Consider the following 21,524-nt stretch of genomic DNA (forward strand, 5'->3'; position numbering starts at 1 on the left):
AAAGGTCAGTAGAGATTTAAACAAAGCACACTCACACACACATACACCTAAAATAAAAATTAGGAGGGGAGAAAAAAATTAATAGAAAACAATTTTTTTAAAAAAGTAGAAATTAAAAAGGTACCAAAAAGAGTTCTTTTTTTTTGCGGGGGTGGAGGGGAAGTAGATGTGAAGATCCTGTATCTCCCTGTGTCTGTAACCAGTCTCTTGGTGGAGTCTTTAGTCTGCTTGTGGTGTTTGGTTTGCCTGTGGCTTGATTGGTTTCTTAAGTCAATTTGTTGGAGCAGGCAGAAAAATGATCAGGATTTTGTGATCCTCCTCCCAGTATAGTTCAATGAGAGGGAGATCTGCTTTGAGTTTCACAAGAGGGAGATGGCTGTTTCCTCTAATTTGAAGATGCTGTGATGAGGCTATGTTCTGGGTAGAATTGAGGCCTTTCAGCAAATTGCAGCTTTTCCCTGAGGGGTAATTTCTGAGACACTCACAGAGCCCAGCCTAGAGCCATTCTCAGGGTTTATGGTTACTGAATTTCACTTGATTGTCTAGGCTGCTGTAGGGAGGGGCAGCCTCTGGCTCTGTTTACCCAGTGAAGAAAGTCACTCCCCTCGGGGCAGAGCTTTGTCTGCCTGGGCTGGGTGACTTTTCCCAGGGAGGAGCTGAGCCTGGCAGGTCAGGTCAGGTGCCTGAGACCTCCTAAATGACTCTTTTGTTTTTTTTCCAAGGCCTGAGTTGGAGCTTGCTGCTCAGCTGGGCCTTTTCAATATCAAATATGGAGGTCTCCGGGGGTGAGGATGGTAAGGGTGGCCTTCCCTCCTCTGTTCCCTAAGAAGGAGTGAGTATGTCAGGATTCTACTCACGCTGGAGTCTTGGTTCCTGGGTTGTCTCTGGTCTGTGATAAGCAGGATGAAGATATCTGCTACTTATCAGTTCTTTCTGGTTTAAATAGAATCCGGTCACCTGCTGTGTCTGGCACCATTGTCCCAGACTCTGTGTTGTTCTTTTGGCGGCTAGTCTGCTGCCGTTGCCGCCACCACCACAGCTGCAGCTAATGGCAAGTGCTCAGATCTGTCTCCTTGCCTGGATTTTCCCTCTCTGGCCAAACTGTACTGTGATGGCACACTTGGTCATTCTCTGACCTAGGACTCTTCAGTGGAACACTACAACTATTTTCTATGTGAGAGCTTGTTTAGCCTCTAGCTTCTCCTTGTTTAGCCTCTAGCTTCTCCTCTACCATCCTCCCCTAAAGTAATCTGTTGTTGCTTTTTAAAAAACTGGTGACAGTTTCTCATGCCTGTAATCATAACAACTCAGGTGGCTGAGATCTGATAATCGAGGATTAATAACAGCCTGGGTAAGAAGGTCTGTGAGACTATTATCTCATTAACTGGTTACCAAGAAACTAAAAGGGCCCTGTGGGCCAAACTAGTAGAGTGATAGCCTTGAGCACAAGAGAATAGGGATTTCAATCAGGCCCTCAGCTCAAGCTTCTCATATTAAAAAATGTTAAAAACAATTTGCCATCATTTGTAATTTCAGCATCCTCAACTAGTGGTTTATTTAAAGCCAATTTGCATCTCAGTTTGCACGTATTTGGGTGGGGGAACTAAACTTATATAACATTTAAAAGAAAATAAATGAGCACAAGGGTACAGGTGGCTCACGCCTGTAATCCTACCTTCTCAGGAGGCTGAGAAATGAGGATGTTGGTTCAAAGCCAGTCTTGGGCAGAAAAGTTCCCATGAGACTGCTATTTCCAATTAACCACTAAAAACAAGAAATGGCACTATGGTTTAATCTTGTATGGCAGAGTGCTGAACTTGAGCAAAGAAGCTCTGGGACAGCACCCATGCCCTGTATTCAAGCCTATGTCTGAAGGAAAAAATAAAGATTTCAGGGCTGGGAAGGTGGCTAAGTGGTAGAGTGCTTGCCTTGCATGTATGAGCCTTTGGGTTCGATTTCTCAGTACCACATAAGCAGAAAAGCCAGAAGTGGCACTGTGGTTCAAGTGGTAAAGTGATATCCTTGAGGTGAAGAGCTGAGGGACAGTGCCCAGGCCCAGAGTTCAGGACCCATCATGGACAAAAAACAAACAAAAAAAAGAGTTCAAACAAACGATGTGCACAATAGACTATACACTAAAGATGAAAGATTAAATTAATACATTAATAATTAAAATGATGAACATTGTTCCAATTTTGTAGGTGGTGAATGTAGCAGAAAAAGTGATAAGATATAATGATTCATTTCTAACAACTCCATTTTTCAAACTCATTTACTACTTTTAAACTAAAGAGGCACGTAAGTATCACTTTACAGAAAAACAAAACTGTACATGTATTTTAGCCTGAATTCCACATTTTATAATTTGCCTTTTAGTGAACAATCTATCTTTTCATATAATATACTTGTGATACCTTTAATACTTCACATCTTTCCAGTATTTGGTTATATCAAAATTCCTCCCTTCCTTCTTTTCTTCCTTCCATTCCTTCATATTCTTTCCTCCTTTCAATCTTAGCAATTAAACTCAGGGCTTTATGAATTTTAGGTAGGTGCTCTACAAAGTGAGCCATACACCTGCTCTTTTCGCTTTAGTCACTTTTGTTTTTGTTGGTCATGTGGTTTGAACTCTGCACCTGTACACTGTCCCTGCACTCTTCAGCTCAAGGCGAGTGCTCTACTGTTTCAGCCACAGTGCCACTTCTAGTTTTCTAGTGGATTATTGAGATAGGAGTCTCACACACTTTCCTGCCTAGAGTTGCTTTGAACTGGGATCTTCAGATCTCAGCCTCCTGAGTAGCTAAGATTACAGGCATGAGCCACCTGTGCTCGGCGCTGCTGTAGCCATTTTTATGACAGGGTTTTCTGTTTATGACCAGGCCAGCATGGATCACAATCCCTCGATGACAGGGAGGGTTGTGTGTAGCAACTCAGACACAGTGGGGAAACAACTTTCTCTGCCCATCACAGGGAGAATTTTGGAGGGTTGCATTAGAAATTTCTAGAAGTGGGTTGTGAGGAGAATTCTGCTTCCAGGAGCCTCTTCCCACTTCCCAGCATTCTAGTCCTGCCACAAAGGGTCTATGGTAGAAGGCTCAGGATGGAGAGGGCAGACTCTCATTTTCCTTGTCACCAATCTGCCCACAGCATCAATTGTTCCATCTTAACTATTTGGATGGACTTCTACCCTGATGATTTTTATGAGCACAAGAAACTTGACATCCTGAAAAAACTTACACAGTATGACAAGCTCAACATGCCCTCTTCAGACTTGCTGTTCTGCTTACATATTCTTCTGGACCAGCTGGAGCAATGCATGACCCGTGAGACCAAGGAAAAGAGTAAATAGTCCTTGTTTAGATGCCTTAGAGCTTTTGAGTAGGGATGGAACCTAGGTGTCAAGGGATGGGCCTGCTTTGCCAAGAGCCCTTTGTACTACCCAGCTTGGCAAAATGTTCTTTTATGGATGTTCTATGCTGGGTAATGTCTGTTCCCTTTTTAAAAGAACTTGGACATAACCACTCATTAGAAACACCCTACCTTCTCATCAGTGTTCAGCCCAAACTCAAGTTCTACAGCTTCTCCTACTAAATCCTTATAGAAGTTTAGTCACACTTTAACTTCTAGAGTCTACTCTAAGACTCCTGTACCTATTTACATTCTTATGTTTGTGTCACTGTAGAGAACTTCCTGCTGAACTCCAGATAAAGAACCCATCAGTGATGTCGCCTATGATGACTGATGGAGATTGGAAGCCAAAACTGGACTCCAGAAAGCATGTGAACATAGAGGCTTTTTTCAATGTGTAGAAAGGCCCAACTAGGTTTTGAGTCCTGTGGACATCCCACTGGTTCTGAACTCCACATGTGATATAGGTGTACCTGCACATACCACCAAGGAAGAAGATGATCCAGAATGTCTTCCATTGATGTTCACAATTCACCTAGATCACATCCAAACCAGTAAAAAATGTTTTGGTCCTGGAGTGCAGGGTAAATATGTGCTAATGGAAAATGACCCCAGTCTATGTTCAAGAAAACCAGTAAGTTAGGGTCAAAGTCTAGATTCAGTTGAGGAAAGGGAATCTGTCCTCACAGAATATCCAGACCAATCTGTCCTTCTGCTGGGGATCCAATTTCCAATTGAGAAATAAGATCTGTCCCTCCCTAGACTCGGGAAGAAAATACTGCCTTTAATGAGGAAGTAGATCCTTTTGAGGACTCTGAGGCAGAATTTGTGTCTGAAGCCAACTTAGAAGACAATCCAGATTTAGAGATTGCTTCCCCCCTTCTTTAGAAAATCGTTATATTTCTTTTTGGTCCTGATTGTTGTAAAATGATCATTCTAGTTATTTTTCTAACGTTATTAAAATGTCAGTGTTTATGTTATATTATATAATTCATGAGCCTTAAATGTGGTTTTTTTTCAACCTACAATGTAAAGCACCATGCACATGTGTTCTGTGTGTGGGAAAACAGAGTGACAGTGGGATGATCAAGAGAGCCTACTGGATATAAAGGGAATGGTTAAATGCACAGGGAGTTGCAAGGAAGCCAGGCCATGCCTGCATGGGGTGAAAAGGTGGCTACAAAAGATCTAGGAGATACCAGATCAGATGACCTAGAAAGCTGTTCTGTCAATTAGGACAAATGCTACAATACTTATAGTGGTATGTGGGACTTTCTTCCAACAGTGAGTTCAATTCTATATACATATTCATTGTGCTTTGGGAAATATTGAAGAAAAATTTGGCTCCATTAACATAAAAATTCTACTTAGGGCTGAATATATTTGACAAAATACATAAGAAATATCGACACTGGAAAGTATAAGCCATCATCAATAGAAGAAAGAAGGCTTATATAGATCGACAAACACAAAATCAAGAAGCAATTAAATCAGTTATATGGAAATACATGTTATATTCATTACATTTTGTACAGTATATTATATGATATATAAGATCAAATATGATTTTTCATACTACAAGGGCTTTTAACTTTTTCAATCTTAAGTATTTTTTCACATAATATTAGTGTAAAATATTATTGGGGAAAGTGGTAATATAACTTTGATTATAATTATATGAATATATATTTTTGTGTTTCTAGATATAACACTGATTATAAATAGATGGATAAATATAAACATATATTTGTATATCTGTCTATGAGGTGAATATAATGAAACAGGCTACACGATGTATAAAAAGGCAGTTATGAGTTAGTATATGAGACTCAGGCCTGTAATCCTAGTGATGTGGGAAGCTGGGTTCTGAGTTTTAGTTTCTCTTACCCCCATGCCACTAGATTTTCAGAGAAGACCTGGTCCCTCGAGTGTAGCCAAGCGACACGTATGCAGTAGGATCACACTCTGTGACCCCAGAGGAAAGTCAGTAGAAATCAGGACAAGCCTCTTATGCTATGACAGTCTACTCAGTTCCTGTGACAAGATGGCCATCTGTAGAACATCAGATGGAAAGTTGGCATTCCCTCCCAAAATGTTTTTGACTATCCTGAATTAAACCTTATTTCCCTTCCCAAGCTGCAAACACATAGAAATATGCCAAGGACTCAAGAGAGATGGACAAAGACTTACAAATACATAAAATTATATACTTTTTTTGGGGTCCGGTTGTCAGCTTGAACTCTGGGCCTGGGTGCTATCCATCAGCTCTTCAGCTCAAGGCTAGCGCTCTACCACTTGAGCCACAGGGCCACTTCCAGCTTATTTTCGTTTTGCTTATGTGGTTCTGAGGAATCGAACTCAGAGCCTCATGCATGCAAGGCAAGCACTCTACCACTAAGCCACCTTCCTAGCCCCAAAATTATATACTTTATTTCAGTAATTCAATGACAAATCATCAAAGGCATGTCTTGAATTTTCTTTTTTTAATGGAAATGGGAACATACACTGAGTGCATTAGGGAGTAGGTGATAGTTAGGATGCTGAGTTGTGGAATGGACTCCTGGGCATGGGAGACACTTGCCTTGGAGAACTTGTGTGGAGATGCGTCTCTGCACACAGTTTCACAAAACAATGCCCATAACTTGTATGATGTCATAGCCATCTTTCCATAGCAGCAAATAGGTGTCAGGCACTGATCTTGCTCTGAGGTGGACTCAGCAACACAGAAAGGCACAAAGAATGAGAGGGAATGACTGCTAGCCACCAGACATCAGCTTCAAGTGCTGTCTTGACCAGAAGCTAAGATAAATTGAGCTGGAGAAGGCTGATCCCTATGCAAAGCTCCTGAGCACTAAGGACCAGGCACTATTATAGGTGTTGGAGAAACAAGTGAATGTGGCTCTCTCCTCATCAATTTCATGCTGAAAAGAAAACCAGAAATCATAATGATAATTTTTATAAATCAGAGACATGACATTGGTAGTTTTGTGGCAACAACTTCACAGCAGTTATGTGAGGAGATATTCCTGAGGAGGAGATAGTTAACCTGAGAGCCATCATCCATGCAATTAACTAGAAGCAGGTATTCCAGGCAGTAAGAGCAGCAAGTACATCCCTCATTGATGGGAAAGGATGTAACTTGCTTCAGAAAAGGAAAACATCACTGATGTGCTTGCTTGTGAAGTAAGAATAAAAAGGTACAATGAAGAAAAAAAATCAGACATGAAGATCTGAATAAATTATATAGATATTGGATGCTGCGAGTTACAAGAAGAAAAATTCTGATGTTATTCTAAATCTGACATAACCCACTGGAACCAAAATGCTCACATAGTACCTAGACACATCTGATTCACCTAGAGAACACTTTTAAAATGTGATTCTAGCCAGGTTCTGGTGGCTCACAACTGGAATGCGAGCTACTCGGGAGGCTGATACCTGAGGATCACGTTTGAAGCAAGCCCAAAGAGGAAATTTGGAAAGACTCATCTCCAATTAACCACCAAAATTATGGACTTGAAGCTGTGGTTCAACTGGTAGAGCACTAGCCTTGAGAAAAAATTAAAGGACAGCACCCAGGCTCTAGGTTCAAATCCCTGGACTTCACAAAACAAAAAGTCAACAAATAAAATTTGGTGCTCAGTCGATCATCACTTAGCATTCTACTTCAATGTATTTAGTATGAGCCTAGGAAGTTACATCTTTAGCAAATGCTCTCCCCTCATATTCTGCTTCATTACCAGTATTCAAACCCCTGGCATTACCAAAGTCTCCTCCCAGTTAACATAACAGTCTACCACTGGGAATTAATAGATATATTTTTATTAATCATAATCTATCCACACACATCAAATGAGTAGTAGCCACATTCCACTATTCTGAATGTTTTTTCTCCCCCTTTGAGTTAATAAACCTTACCATTAAAAACTATAGAATACTTATTAAATTAAGTCAACAGTCATCATTCTTCCACCCAATCTTGTAACCTAATTTGTGTGTGTGTTTTTTTTTGTTTCTTTGATGTTGGTGCCCTGTATCTTGTATGTACATTTCTCTAGCTTTGGGAGGTGAAGGGAAAAAACCAAATGCTTAACTAGGGATACAGTTTGACCCATTTTAACAATGAGATCAAGACACTATGTTCAAAAACGAACTTTACAATTTAGGCAGGGAGTGGGAAGGAGGGATGGAAAGTAGTAGTTATGGAGGTGGAAGGGTAGGGATGGTAGGGGAAAAACAAAGGAGGAAGTATCAATGCTTGAGAGGAAATGAACTCATTACCTACCTTATGTAACTGCAATCCCTTTGTACATTATTTTTACAAAAAAAAAAAACGTATTAAAAAAGATGAAAAGACCCAGAAATAAAACTACATACTTACAATCATCTGATATTCGACAAAAGAGTGAAAGATGTAATGTGGAAAAAACATAACCTTGCCGGGTGACTGTGGCTCATGCCTTTAATCTAGCTAATCAGAAGGCTGAGATCTGAGAATGGTTGTTGAAAGCCAGCAGGGCCAGGGAAGTCGATGAGACTCTTAGCTCCAATAAACCACAAGAAAATGGGAAGTGGAACTGTTGTTCAAGTACTAGCCTGGAGATGAAATGCTGAGGGGTAGCTCCGAGGCCGAGAGTTCAAGCCCCACGACCGACACACACAGACACAGACACAGACACACAGACACACAGAAACACACACACACACACACACACACACACACACACACACACACACACACACACACACACACACACCACACATACACAGACATCATAGCCTCTTCAACTATTGGTGTTGGGAAAACTGGACATCAATAGGCAGAAAACTGGAAGTGGATCTCTGCTTGCACTAACATCAACTCAAAATGGATTAACTACATTAAAATCAGCCAAACTACTATAAGACAGAAAAAGGGTGACATTAGAACTTATAGGTACTGAGGTGGAAGCTGGGCAGCTGCACGCCGAGCACCGGTAGTTGCGCTCCAGATCCTACAATCTCACACTGCGTGCCTTGACCCAGTAACTGCTTACTCCAGTTGGCCCCTGCAATGGGCGCCATGCTTCCGGCGGCGCCCGGCGCTCAGGGCAGCTCTACTCACCGCCCTGGCCCTGCTCCTCAGGCCACCGGTGACGAGGGTCCCATCTTGCAATGCGAGCACTGTGATGGGATCGTGCTGGCCCAGTGCGAGCCTCTGCCTGCAGTGCCTGCGTGTGCTGAGCTGGTGCGCGAGCCAGGCTGTGGCAGCTGCCTGACATGTGCTCTGCGGGAGGGCCAGCCGTGAGGTGTCTACACAGAACTCTGCAGCTAGGGGCTCAGCTGCCAGCTGCCACCAACCGAGCCACGCCCACTGCAGGCGCTGCTGGATGGCCGCGGGTTCTGCGCCAATGCCAGCGTCCTGGCCGGCTGAGCGCCTACCTGCTGCTGGCGCCCTCTGCCTCAGGAAATGCTAGTGAGTCAGAGGAGGACCTAGGCACGGGGAGCTTGGAGAGCCATGCCCCTCCCAGCACACATAGGGTGCCTGAATCCAAGTTCCATTCCATTCAAGCGAAGCTGGACACCATCAAGAAAGGTCACACAAAGGACAGCCAGCACTACAAAGTCGACTATGAGTCCCAGAGCACGGACACCCAGACCTTCTCCTCGGAGTCCAAACTGGAGATAGAATACGGTCCCTTCCTTAGAGAGATGCAAGACACCCTGAATCACCTGAAGTTCCCCAATGTGCTGAGTCCCAGGGGTGTGCACATCCCCAACTGCGACAAGAAAGGATTTTATAAGAAGAAGCAGTGTCGCCCCTCCAAAGGCAGAAAGCGGGGCTTCTGTTGGTGCGTGGACAAGTATGGTCAGCCCCTCCCAGGCTTCGACAGCAAGGGCACGGACGACTTGCACTGCTTCGGCATGCATAGCCAGTAAACCCCACTGCATCAGTTAAATTGGAGCTCCAATACGCCTTACTTTACACAAAAGACTGCCACGGACAGAACAGTACCTGCCTACAGCCTCCATTTACATTACTTTTTGTGATGACCTGGTTTTTTGTGTGTTTTTTAAAGAAAACCAAAGTTTAGACAGAGATTTTAGAAATGTCTATTGTTCCTTTAAATGGTAAACTTGAGCATCTTTCCACTTTTCAGTAGTCAGAAAAGAAAATTAATTTCTCTGTTGCTTTCTGTACTGATACTCCTGCCCAAAGCAGCGGACTTGATCCCCTTCTAGAAACCTCTCCACATCTGCCCATTGGAACAGCTGAACTTCTGCCTCCCTCATTTCAGTGGCTATTGTAGAAGACACCTCCTCGTTGCCCTCCGCACTGCTCAGGCCTCATGGAGAACAGGAAGGTCAGAAACTCAAATCACCTGGACATCTCTACCATACACGAGACCCCTGGGCCTCCTGATACTATCTTTGATTCCAAGCCATGGACCCCTGGGCCACAAAGCTTCTTCATTATCTGCAAGTGACTTGATCTGCTTGGAAAATACTGGAGAGATTGAGGTGGAATATAACTGACCAAGAAAGTTCTATAAAACTGACCCAAAAAAGTTCTAGCACATTCTGGGAAACTTGTAAATGCAGATCTTCCTGACCTCCCTCCATTAGGCAGCTTTTCAAGGATGGAGCCCAGTGGAAGGCCCAGGGTGGCCTTGGCTGTGGTCCAGCAGGGCATGGGGGAGGCTGGGGGTGTACCCCACACCTCACAGGCCTCACCAGTAATGGAGTAATCACTCTGGAGACAACAACAACAACAACAACAAAATGTTTTCTAATTTAACTCCTAGTTTGGGGTTGAGGATAATAAACTGTTTAAAGGCAAAAGTTTATTTTCACCCCTCATCTTTATTCTTGACCTAACAAAACAATGGTGTTTAATGTTATCTAAACAGGAAAGATGAACAGCTTGTTGAGAGAGCCTCATAGGGCACTGGGAACATGTAGAGAATACCTTGTGTTTGTTGAACTTGGAGTCCAACTCATACTTTATAATTTACACATATATGCAGAGAGAGAGAGATATGTTCTCAATGGTTAACATTGTATACAGCACAGCCCAACTATAATAGGATTCATACTAGATAATCCTAGATAGTGTTAATTACTAGAAGGTGTAACTATGGTTGTGATCAGGAGAGGACACTCAGTCCAGGCTGGGTTTTTCTCTCCCCAAGGCCAAACCCATGGCAGTGTTGGGTGAGTGGCGATTGTCCTGCCCTACACAGCAGAGAGCTCTCCTTAAGAACAAAAAGAGGTCTCAAGACAGTCTGCCTACCTATTACGAGCTTTCCTTTATTTTTTAAATTTTTTGGGGGGGAAAGTATTTTTGAAAAATTTTGTCTTGCGATGTATTTATAAAAGTAAATAAAGTTTTACCATCAAAATGATAATTAAAAAAATACATATAGGTACTGGCAGGAACTTCCTGAATAGAATCCCAGGGGCATAACAGATAGGAAAGAAACCCAACAAATGGGACTACATCAAAGGAAAAAACCTACACAGGCTAGAGACATAGCCACTAAACTAAAAAGACAGCCAACAAATTGGGAAAAGATATTTACCTGCAATACATCAGACAAAGGGCTAATTTTCAATGTATACATGGATCTCAAGAAACTACCCCTCCCAAAACTAATAAACGAATCACCAAATGGGCAGAGGAGCTAAGGAGAGACTTCTCATAAGAAGAGGTAAGAATGGCAAAGAAACATATCAGGAAAGGTTCATCATCCCTGGCCATAAAGAAAATATAAATCAAAGTAATTCTGAGATACCATCTTATCCAAATATCTTGAATTAGACAACAAATGTTGGTGGGGAAGTGGAGAAATTAGAAAATGGCAAGGACATTTGCACAACCATGTTCCTTGCTGCTCAATTCACAGTGACAAGAAATGTACACAACCCAGATGCCCCACAATAAATGAATGGAACCAATAATTATGCCATCTATATACAATGAAATTTTACAGAGCCATTAGAAAGGATAAAATAATGTCATTTGCAAGGAAATGGATGACACTAGAATAAATCATGTTAAGAAAGTTTAGCCAACATCAAATTGACAAATGGTACCTGTTCCCCTGATATATGGAAGAGAGGTTTAAAACACCATGGGATATGATATACTGTACAGGATTCTAGACATCATTTACAGTAAGAACAGAAGAGGAAACATTTGGTGAAAATCACAAAGTTATAATACCCAAGCACCTTTTCTACATAATACTATATATATATATATATATATTGAAGTGCAATGATAAGGAAACAAAGGAACTTTTCTTAATTTGTCTTTTCATTTTCTAATGAGTCTGTATTCTTCACCTAATATACAGGGAAGATGGGGGAAGGGCACAGAATTAGTGGGAAGTGGGTGAAAAAATGCAGCAGCAGAGCCCTCTGGCTCTACTGGACATTGATGAAAGTGAACCATGCAAGTCGAGGGTCAAGATGGGAGGGAGGGTATGGAAGAGAATGTGGGAACAGATGATATTATGTAAAAGGAAGGAAATGTACTAGTTACCTGACATACAGAAAGGTAACCCTGCTCTATATAGACGCTAAAACATTTTTTTTGAAGAAGAAGAGTGTTCCCAAATGAGAACATACGAGAATAAGAAAATACAGAGCAGATAATTCTTTTTTATGTCCTTGGTACCTGATAGTTTCAATCAATAGCTATTGTCCTACCAACTGAGTCATACCTCTAAACCCAAAATTCCTTACAATATTCAAATTTTTCATTGATTTCTTCATATTTTCTATTTACTTTTTCGTGTGTGTGTGTGTGTGTGTGTGTGTGTGTGTGTGTGTGTGTGTGTGTGTAAGAAATGGAGTGTGATCACAGGATCTAGGTGCTATCCCTGAGCTTCTTTTTTGCTCAAGAGTACACTCTACCACTTGAGACAAAGCTTCACTTCTGGATTTTCTTGAACAGTTTATGGGAGATAAAAGATTCACAGGGACGTTTTTGCACCACTAGATTCAAATCATCATCCTCAGGTCTCAGCCGCTGGAGTAGGTAGTATTATAGGCATGAGTCAAGGCTTCTGGCTTATGAATTGTTGTCCCTTTTTTAAAAAGATGGTGCCAGTGGCTCATGCCTGTAATCATAGCACCACAGGAAGCTGAGATCTGATAATTGAGGTTTAAAGACAACCTGGGTAAGAAAGTCTGTGAGACTATTATCTCATAAACTGGTTAGCAAGAAACCAGAAGGGGCACTGGCTCAAACTGGTAGAGTGATAGCCTTGAGCACAAAAAAACAAGGACTGCCCCCAGGCCCTGAGTTCAAGCCCCACATATAAAAATATGTAAAAAAAAATTGCAATCACTTGTAATCTCAACATCTTCAATTGGTGGTGTATTTAAAGTTAATTTGCATCTCACTTCGTATGTATTTGTGGGGGAACTAAACATATAACATTTTTTTAAAAAAAAAATGAGCAGCTGGGTTCAGGTGGCTCATGCCTGTAATCCTACCTTTTCAGGAGGCTGAGAAATGAATATGGTGGTTTAAAGACAACCTGGGCAGAAAAGTTCCCATGAGACTGCTATTTCCAATTAACCACTAAGTGGTTTAAACTGGTATGGTAGAGTACTAGCATTGAGCAAAGGAGTTCTGGGACAATATCCATGCCCTGTGTTCAAGTCCCATGCCTAAGGACAAATAGAAATCAGGTCTGGGAAGTTGGCTCAGTGCTAGAGTGTTTGCCTTGCATGTGGAACCTTTGGGTTCAATTCCTCTGTACCACATAAGCAGAAAAAGCCAGAAGTGGCACTGTTGCTCAAGTGGTAGAGTGCAAGCCTTGAGGTGAAGAGCTACGGGACAGTGTCCAGGCCAGAGTTTAAGATCCATGATGGATAAAAAGCAAACAAACAAAAATAATTCAAACATTTAAATGATGTGCACAATAGACTATACACTAAAGATGAAAGATTAAATTAATGAATTAATAATTAAAGTGACCAACATTGTTTCGATTTTGTAAGTGCTGAATATAGCAGAAAAAGTGATAAGAAATAATGATTCATTTCTAACCACTCATATTGTTTTAAACTCATTTACTACTTTTAAACTAAAGGGGCACGTAAGTATCATTTTACAAAAAAAAACAAAAGTTGTACATGTATTTCAGCCTGAATTCCACATTTTATAATTTTCCTTTTAGTAAATAATCAGTATCTTTTCATATAAAATACCTGTAATCCCTTTATTTAATACTTATTATTCTAGTATTTGATTATATCATAATTCCTCCCTTACTTCTTTTCTTCACATCCTTTCCTCCTTTCTATACTAGCAGTTAAATTAAGGGCTTCATGCACTTAAGGTAGGTCCTCTAAAAGGTGAGCCACATGCCTGCTCTTTTTGCTTTAGTCACTTTTTTTTTTTTGGTCATGTGGCTTGAACTCTGGGCCTGGAGACTGTCCTTGCACTCTTCAGCTCAAGGCAAGTGCTCTACTGTTTGAGCCACAGTGCCACTTCTGATTTTCTGGTGGTTTAATGGAAATAATAGTCTCACAGATTTTCCTGCCTAGACTGGCTTTGAACTGTGATCTTCAGATCTCACGGCCTTAGCAGCTAAGATTACAGGCATGAGCCCCCGGCCCCCAGCTCTGCTTTATACTTATTTTTTTTTGGGGGGGGGCTGAACTCTAGGCCTGGCCACTGTCCCTCAGCTCTTCAGCTCAAGGCTAGCACTCTACCACTTGAGCCACAGTTCCACTTCCGGCTTTTTTTTATTCTGCTTATGTGGTGCTGAGGAATGGAACACAGGGCCTCATGCATGCAAGGCAAGCGCTCTACCACTGAGCCACCTTCCCAGCCCTGCTTTATCCATTTTTATGGGAGGGTTTTCTGTTTATGACCAGGCCAGCATGGTCTACAATCCTTCTTTCCACCTTTTCTGAGTAGATGAAATATAAAGCACAATGCATTGTGTTCAGATATTGATTGAGATCCAATATTGTGAATGTTTCCCTGGGCTAGCCTCAAATCATAATCCTCTCTGTATCAGTCAAGACCTAATAGCTGGCATTACAACTATGAGCTACCATGTGTGGCTCAAATTTCTGACAACTAGAACATATGAACAAAGTTTTAATAATTTTAAATATTGAATTTGAGGAAAATGAGTGCTTTTATTTGCCTAGTTTCAAATTTCACCAAAAAACACAAATATTAACTTTTGATTTCCTAGATTAAATAAGCAGATAAACTTTAAAAAGCAATTAACTATTTAAAGAAAATAGCTAGGACTGGAAAGGTGGCTCAGTGGTAGAGCACTTGCCTTGCATGCCTGAGGCCCTGGGTTCAATTCCTCAGCACCACATAAGCAAAAAGAAAAAAAGCCAGAAGTGGCACTGTGGCTCAAGTGGCAGAGGGCTAGTCTTGAGCTGAAGGACTGAGGGACAGCGCCCAGGCCCAGAGTTCAGGCCTTACTATTGGACACCCCCCCCCAAAAAAAAAAAAAGCTAAATAGTAATCATCCTTACCACTGTAACTTTGGACTTAACACCTTGTCAAGCATTGTTTACATCATAGTTGGTTTTTATGGGCAGTATATTCCATAAACGGATCATGCCACCTCAATGTCGATGGTCAAACAGCCTATATGCACAGGAGTGAAAGCCAGGCTGTAGGCCATCACACGATCCATGCTCTTATATCTGACTTGCTTTGGAAACAGGATTATTCTTCTATTCTACTTTCTACAAAGTTGCATGATTAGCAAGCATGATTTAGAATGAGAATGGCCTCATACTCCATGTTCCACGTAGGAGTCTTGCTTTCTGTATATCACTCCCATAAATCTACATACTGGACTTGGTTTTATTGTTTCAATGTAGTCCTATTTGTAGTTTTCTATATTGTATTGAACCCTTATACTTAAACTCAGAACTTCTTTCTTCTATTATTGCTATTGTTTCCCTTACTGTTAGCACATGTAAACTTGGGAAATAATGAACAGCACGTACACTCACAAAACGAATGTTCTGAGAACCTTCTTCCCATTTAAAATTTGCCTTAATTTACAGAGAACTTACAAAGTTTGAACTCAATGTACTCATGTATAATGTATTTATAAGCAATATAAATTTCATATTTTCTCTTTAATAAGTTGTCTCTGAAACACGTGTTACCTCAGGTCCAAAGGTGTCCTAGTGTTATTTCAGTGAAGCCAGAAAACATTCATTATACCTCAAGCAGCACCATCGATTGTTACTGGAAGTAACTGTTACTGGATGAGGAAACTGACCCCAGGAGAGCAGTGGAACATAGAGGAATAACAAAGTTCAAATTACCTTGTGCTTTCCTTTTTACTGTACAAGAAAAGTATCCCAAGCCTTGAAGGAAACTCTATCCCTGGCTTTTCCGAGTGTGTTCTTTACTCATATAAAATTTTTCTGTAAACTTCTAGTTTTGAGAGTATTACAAAAGGAAATAATGTACCATTTGAAGGCCAGCATAGAACAAAATGAAATAACGTTGTTTTAAAAGTGTTCTCCTGCAAAGGAACAAAGACATGAAGGTTTTAAAGTGTCTTATGGATGGATATTTCACCCCTGAGATGATTCTCTTGATGCAGGAGTCAGTTACCAATTCCTTTGGTCTGGTCCTGAGTTCTTCAGAGCATTAAGGATTCCAAAAAAGCAGGATCCAGTCAATATGATCAGCAAAAGAAGCCTCTTCTCTGATCAGTACAACTTTAAGGAGGGTCCCAAAGAAATATCTGGGCTTTTTGTTTGTTTGTTTAGTTTGTGCTGGTTCTGGGTCTTGAACCCAGAGGCTGGATCCTGTCCCTGAACAGTTGTCTTTCCTGCCCACCTGCCCCCAAAGCTAGTACTCTACTGCTTGAGCCAAAACTCCACTTCTGCTTTTTTGGTGTTCAATTTGTGATAAGAGTTTGACACACTCTCCTGCCTGGTTTGGTTTGAATTAAGATAGTAAGAAAGCTAAGTGACATCAACTGTGTGGACTTCTCTTTTGAAACAAAAAATATTAGATGAAGTTTATTGTAAAGCTAGTACTTGACAATTTATAAAGGAAGAGAATATGTCTAGCAAAGAAGCCATAACTTAAATAACTCAGCAAAAGGAGGTGCACTGAATCATTTTGAAATTATTTTTTCTGCTTGGGAAGATTATTGATCTTGTCTTTCCTTTTGGGGAAACTTAAGGTAATATTTGCACTTTTTGTTGGTTGTGGGACTTGAACTCTGATCCTGGGCGCACTCCCTCAGCTCTTCAGCTCAAGTCGAGAGCTCTACCGCTTAAGCTATATCACCACTTCTGGGTTTCTGGCAGTTAATTGAAGATAAGGGTCTCATGGACATTCCTGACCAGGCTGGCTTTCAACCACAATCCTCTGGTCTCCTGAATAGCTAGGATTCCAGGCGTGATCCACCAGCACCCAACACATATTTGCGTTTATGTGCACTGAATGACACTATATAATGGAACACAATATATATATGGACACAATATATATTGGACAATATATAATGGACACAAATAATGGAAATTTGAATCGAATGATGGCATTGCAGCTTTTCAGGAAATTTGAGGTAACAATAAATATGTCCTCCTTTCCATGTTGTTTCATTAATCATTAACGACTCATGAGCTATGGGACCCTTACATTAGCATCCTCTGCCATCTGTGTAGGTGTATTTAGTATCAGGAAATGTTTATAGAGAAATATAGAAAGACAATTTTTAGAAAGCAAAGAAGGTAAGGTATGAAAGAACAGCACAGAAGGAGATACATCTTTTACACAGAAATTAAGAAGTAGCCTAAGAGATTTAGAATGCTAATGGTAATGAGAAATAAGACTAGTTGATAACTATTTGTTCAATAACCAAAAATGGTTCTCTAAAACAAATTCTGGCATATCTTAGTTACTGTCATTTATTCATTAACTCTGGAATTATACCTTCTCTTCTGTCACAACTGTTAATTTGCCTCTGCTGTTTTGGTGCCATAAATGACCAAAAATATTTCCAAATCTCATTTAGACTACCCTTCTCATTGTAATTAGCAGTGACCATTCACAAACCTGGAATCTTTGAATTTCCAGAATTAATCTTCACCTGACATCTAAGCACGTTCAAGCCATTAATTGCTGTGACCTGATGAACAAAACTTTTTTTTTCCAACACAATATACTAATATAAGTAACGTACATGAATTAGGGAATACTACTCTCAGGTGTCAGTATGGCAGGAGCAATTATATATTCCAAGTATGGGTTCCTTATTTTGTATTTACTAACTAATTTTTTTTCCTAGTCAAGGGGCTTAAACTCAGCGCTAGGGAATAATTCCTGAATTTATTTATTATTTTTGCTCAATTCAATCACTCTACCACTTGAGGCACAGCACCACTTCCAGTGTTTTTCTGTTTAAGTGGTACTGAGGAATTGAACTCAGGGTTTCATGCATGCTAGGCAATCACCGTATCACGAAGCCACATTCCCAGAGCCCTAAATGACTTTCTTAAGTTGATATTATATTTTTATTCCATAACTATGTACCATAATATTGGCCTGGTGCTAAAAAATGATGTAGAATAGAATACAATAAAATAAATCCAGTAAGGCTAGATGGACAATGAATAACCCTCACAGTGTAGCAAGGGCACAGAGGGCTTACCTCATGGAGATGTATCAACACGACGAGTGAGACCACTCCTGACCCCCAGCCCACTTCCAGAACCAGAATGAGTGGCCATCTTGTGTTCCAGCCACCTGGGGACATTGGGCCACCCCCTACAGCACCCATTCTACCAGTTCCAGTCCAAGAGAGAGAGAGAGAGAGAGAGAGAGAGAGAGAGAGAGAGAGAGAGAGAGAGAGAGAGAAAGAATTACAGTTAAATCCGGTGCCAGTGGCTTAGAACTCTAATCCTAACTAAACAGGAGGCTGAGATATGAGGATCATGGTTCATAGACAGCCCAGGCAGGAACATCTGTGAGAATCTTATCTCCAAAGAACCACCAGAAAAGTGGAAGGGGCACTGTGGGCTCAAGTGATAGAGTGCTAGCCTTGAGCTGAGGAGCTCGAGAACAGTGCCCAATCCTAGAGTTCAAGACCCACGAATGAAAAGAAGTGGACTTCCCACCACAAGAAGTGGACTGAATAACACCCATTGTCCTAGGGAGCATGGTAGAGAAGTCAGGCCGAGCTTCCTGTGAACTTGAGGTCATAAGTAGGTCACCTGGCTTCTCTGTGCCTCAGTTTCCCCAGCTGCAAAACTGAACAAAGTGAAGGATCTCCTTCCACATTCGGATAGGGTAATAATGAAAGAGAGCCATGTTTCAGTTCATAATTCCACACCTGTGGCACGATTAATAACAAGCCCCACCTGAGCCCTTACTGGTATCTTCCGGTCATATGCTCAGAGAATTGCCAAAAACTTATCTGAAGGCTGCTCCCTCTCTGCCTAGCCATTCTTCAGAGATCTCTCTATATAAATACCTTTTTTCTTCACAACTGTCCTATGAGGAGACTGAGGTCCAATGGTTGAGGCCCTACCAAGAGCTTCACGTGTGGTCAAGAATCCTCTGCTGTGGACTGAGTTTGGGATAATCCATCTAAACCAACGACTGAGGATGGTGCCACATGTCTACCATCCCAACTAGAGAGGACCAGGCCTGGTGGAGCATATCTTTCACAGCAGGACCGCGATCCAGCCCAGCCTGAGCATATATTTAGTTTCTATCTCAGAAATGCTCAAGACAGAAATGTGGCTCATCAGAGCCGGGGAGAGGAAGCAAGCATGGGGGTCATGGTGCCCCCAGGGGGGATGTTTGACCCGTGTTGCATTGGTGTTGGGGTGGCCACTCACCTGTGCTGCTGAGAGAATCTATGGGCAGCTGCTCCAAATGGGGCAGCAGCTATGGCAGCAGCATTGTGGACACATGAGCCCAGAGCAGATGACTAGGGGCAGAGACCAGGTCGGGGATTTAGGCCTGCTGGCAGCACGCCATTGCCTGAGGTTTGAAACCTGGCACCCCATGAAGGGAGGGAAGGGGCCGGGTGGGGGTGGGAGCATCAATTTCCTACTATACTCCAAAGTCACCTCGAGTCTCTTCCTCACCACTCAGTCACCTCTACCTTCCTCAACTAAGGGTAGTGGTGTAAACTAACAGACGGAATCCCAGTGCTACCTGGCAGCATGGAATGTGGGCGTGGCCAGCATTCTTGTATCCCATTGGTCAGAAAGAAACATGAAAGAATCGGGGTGTGGCCAGAATCCTGTGAAGCAAGCAGAATGGGTGAGTGTCAACAGGCCATCGTGGGGCAATTTGAGCTGCCAAGATTTTCCCAGGACTTGAGAACGAGCCCCAGGGGTTAACAAAATAAAAACAGATTGACATGCAGATGGCAGTATGCTAATAAATATATATATTTATAGAGTGCCAGAGATATCTATACATAATTCAGTTATTTAGACTATATTCCTACCAATTCCTGAGTATTCATTATGCATCCATGTAAGTAATGTTATTGTTTAAATCCTTAAAATATTAATGAAAGCACAGTGTCCTGAAATTATTGGGTTCCTCTAAGTAATAATATTCTTTTAATGCTTCATCAAAATTAAATAAAATCAACCAGCCTTCTGAAATGATGCTGTTTAATTTTATGGGATCACCATGCACCATGAACTCATTCAACTGTGACATTGAGAAAATTCCAGTGTTATTCCTTTGGATGGGAACCAGTTTCTTAGTATCTCCTGCCATTGGCTGGTGTCAAGAAAGGGGATTCGAAACGAGGGCCTATGATGCCACGTGGTCCTAGAGCTTCCCTGATATTCTGTCAGCCTTCAGCAAAGCAAGGTGAAGTACCCTTTGCAACAGTGTCATTCAGACCCAGAAGGGTCACTGCAAAGGAAGAAAACATAAAAGGCCACATTTTTTCTGTGCATTGATTTCCTTGAAACACCTGGGGTTCTTGGATCACAGGAGCACCTGTATGTCCAATGGCTTCACCCCAACCTAGGGTGATCGAAGCTGAGGTGGACTTGCCACGACCTGAGATCAAGCCCCATGCTGAGAAAAAATTAGCTCCCTGGCTTGCAATTCACACAGTTTATTCTTACAGGCTTTGGATTTGAACTCAGGATCTGGGTAAATCTGCAGCAATGTGGATAAAGGAGAAGATCATCTTACATGAAGATAAAAAAGTCAGTCCTGTTCACTAGTCCTGAATTCAAGACCCAGCCCTGGAAATCATGCTATTTATATATATTGTAAAGATAGGATTTATACTTACCTATAGATGTTCAGTCCATATATGTATGGTGTGGTTGTTCTTGGTATCTTTTGTTTTATTCATTTATTTATCATTGATTTTACTATGATGAAACCCATTGTGTTTATTATATTGATGACAACCTATCAGAGAACATCTAGATTTGAAAAAATGTTTTCCATGATGCCTGGCCCCCAAGATACTCAGAGAAAAGGAAAAAAAAAGTTTCACACGCTCCTTACTCCATGATTCACGTGTTGGTAGTGCTGGGATTTGAACTCAGGGCAGAGAAAAACCAATTGGTCTATCAGTCAAGGTGATCATATGAACCTGTGAGCAACTAAGGAGTGTGGCCAATCCCAGAATCTGACATTGATCCCCAGGGTGGTCGACTATAGTCAGAAATTCATATTAAAACATAGGATCTATATTGACATACATGTGTGGTCAGCATCTTGTGTTCAGTGCAATTATTCTCCTTATTTTGTCTCTAATTCATGCAGGTATTGTGTACTTTAATAAGCATGGTGACAGGTATAACTGTACTGACATGGATGACAACCTGTTCCCATGTTTACAGAGTTGCCTATGCATTCTCCATCATATTTGAGACCCAGGAGAGGATAAAAGGTACAACAACTGGCTTCTGACATCAGGATGAATCAGTTGTCAGTGCTGGGATTTTAGCTCAGGTCTGGGTAACTCTGTTGCACTGTGGGAGAAGGGGAAGCTCACCATCTTTAAAGAGTAGAATGTCAGGCTTGGTGCTGGACCTGATTTGAAGCCCCAGCACTGGACAAAATAGCAAGCCCACCTTTTTTAAACATAGGATTTCTCTTTACCTGCAGGTGA

The 21,524-nt window shown here is 41.5% G+C and overlaps 1 pseudogene; it reads left to right on the plus strand.

The window, feature by feature from the left end:
- The first annotated feature begins 769 nt into the window (after positions 1–769).
- On the plus strand, positions 770–9,327 carry LOC122097713 (annotated as a pseudogene).
- The last annotated feature ends 12,197 nt before the right edge of the window (positions 9,328–21,524 follow it).

Source organism: Dipodomys spectabilis, unplaced genomic scaffold (genome assembly GCF_019054845.1).
Source record: "Dipodomys spectabilis isolate Male_0828 unplaced genomic scaffold, ASM1905484v1 ptg000428l, whole genome shotgun sequence".
NCBI lineage: Eukaryota > Metazoa > Chordata > Mammalia > Rodentia > Heteromyidae > Dipodomys > Dipodomys spectabilis.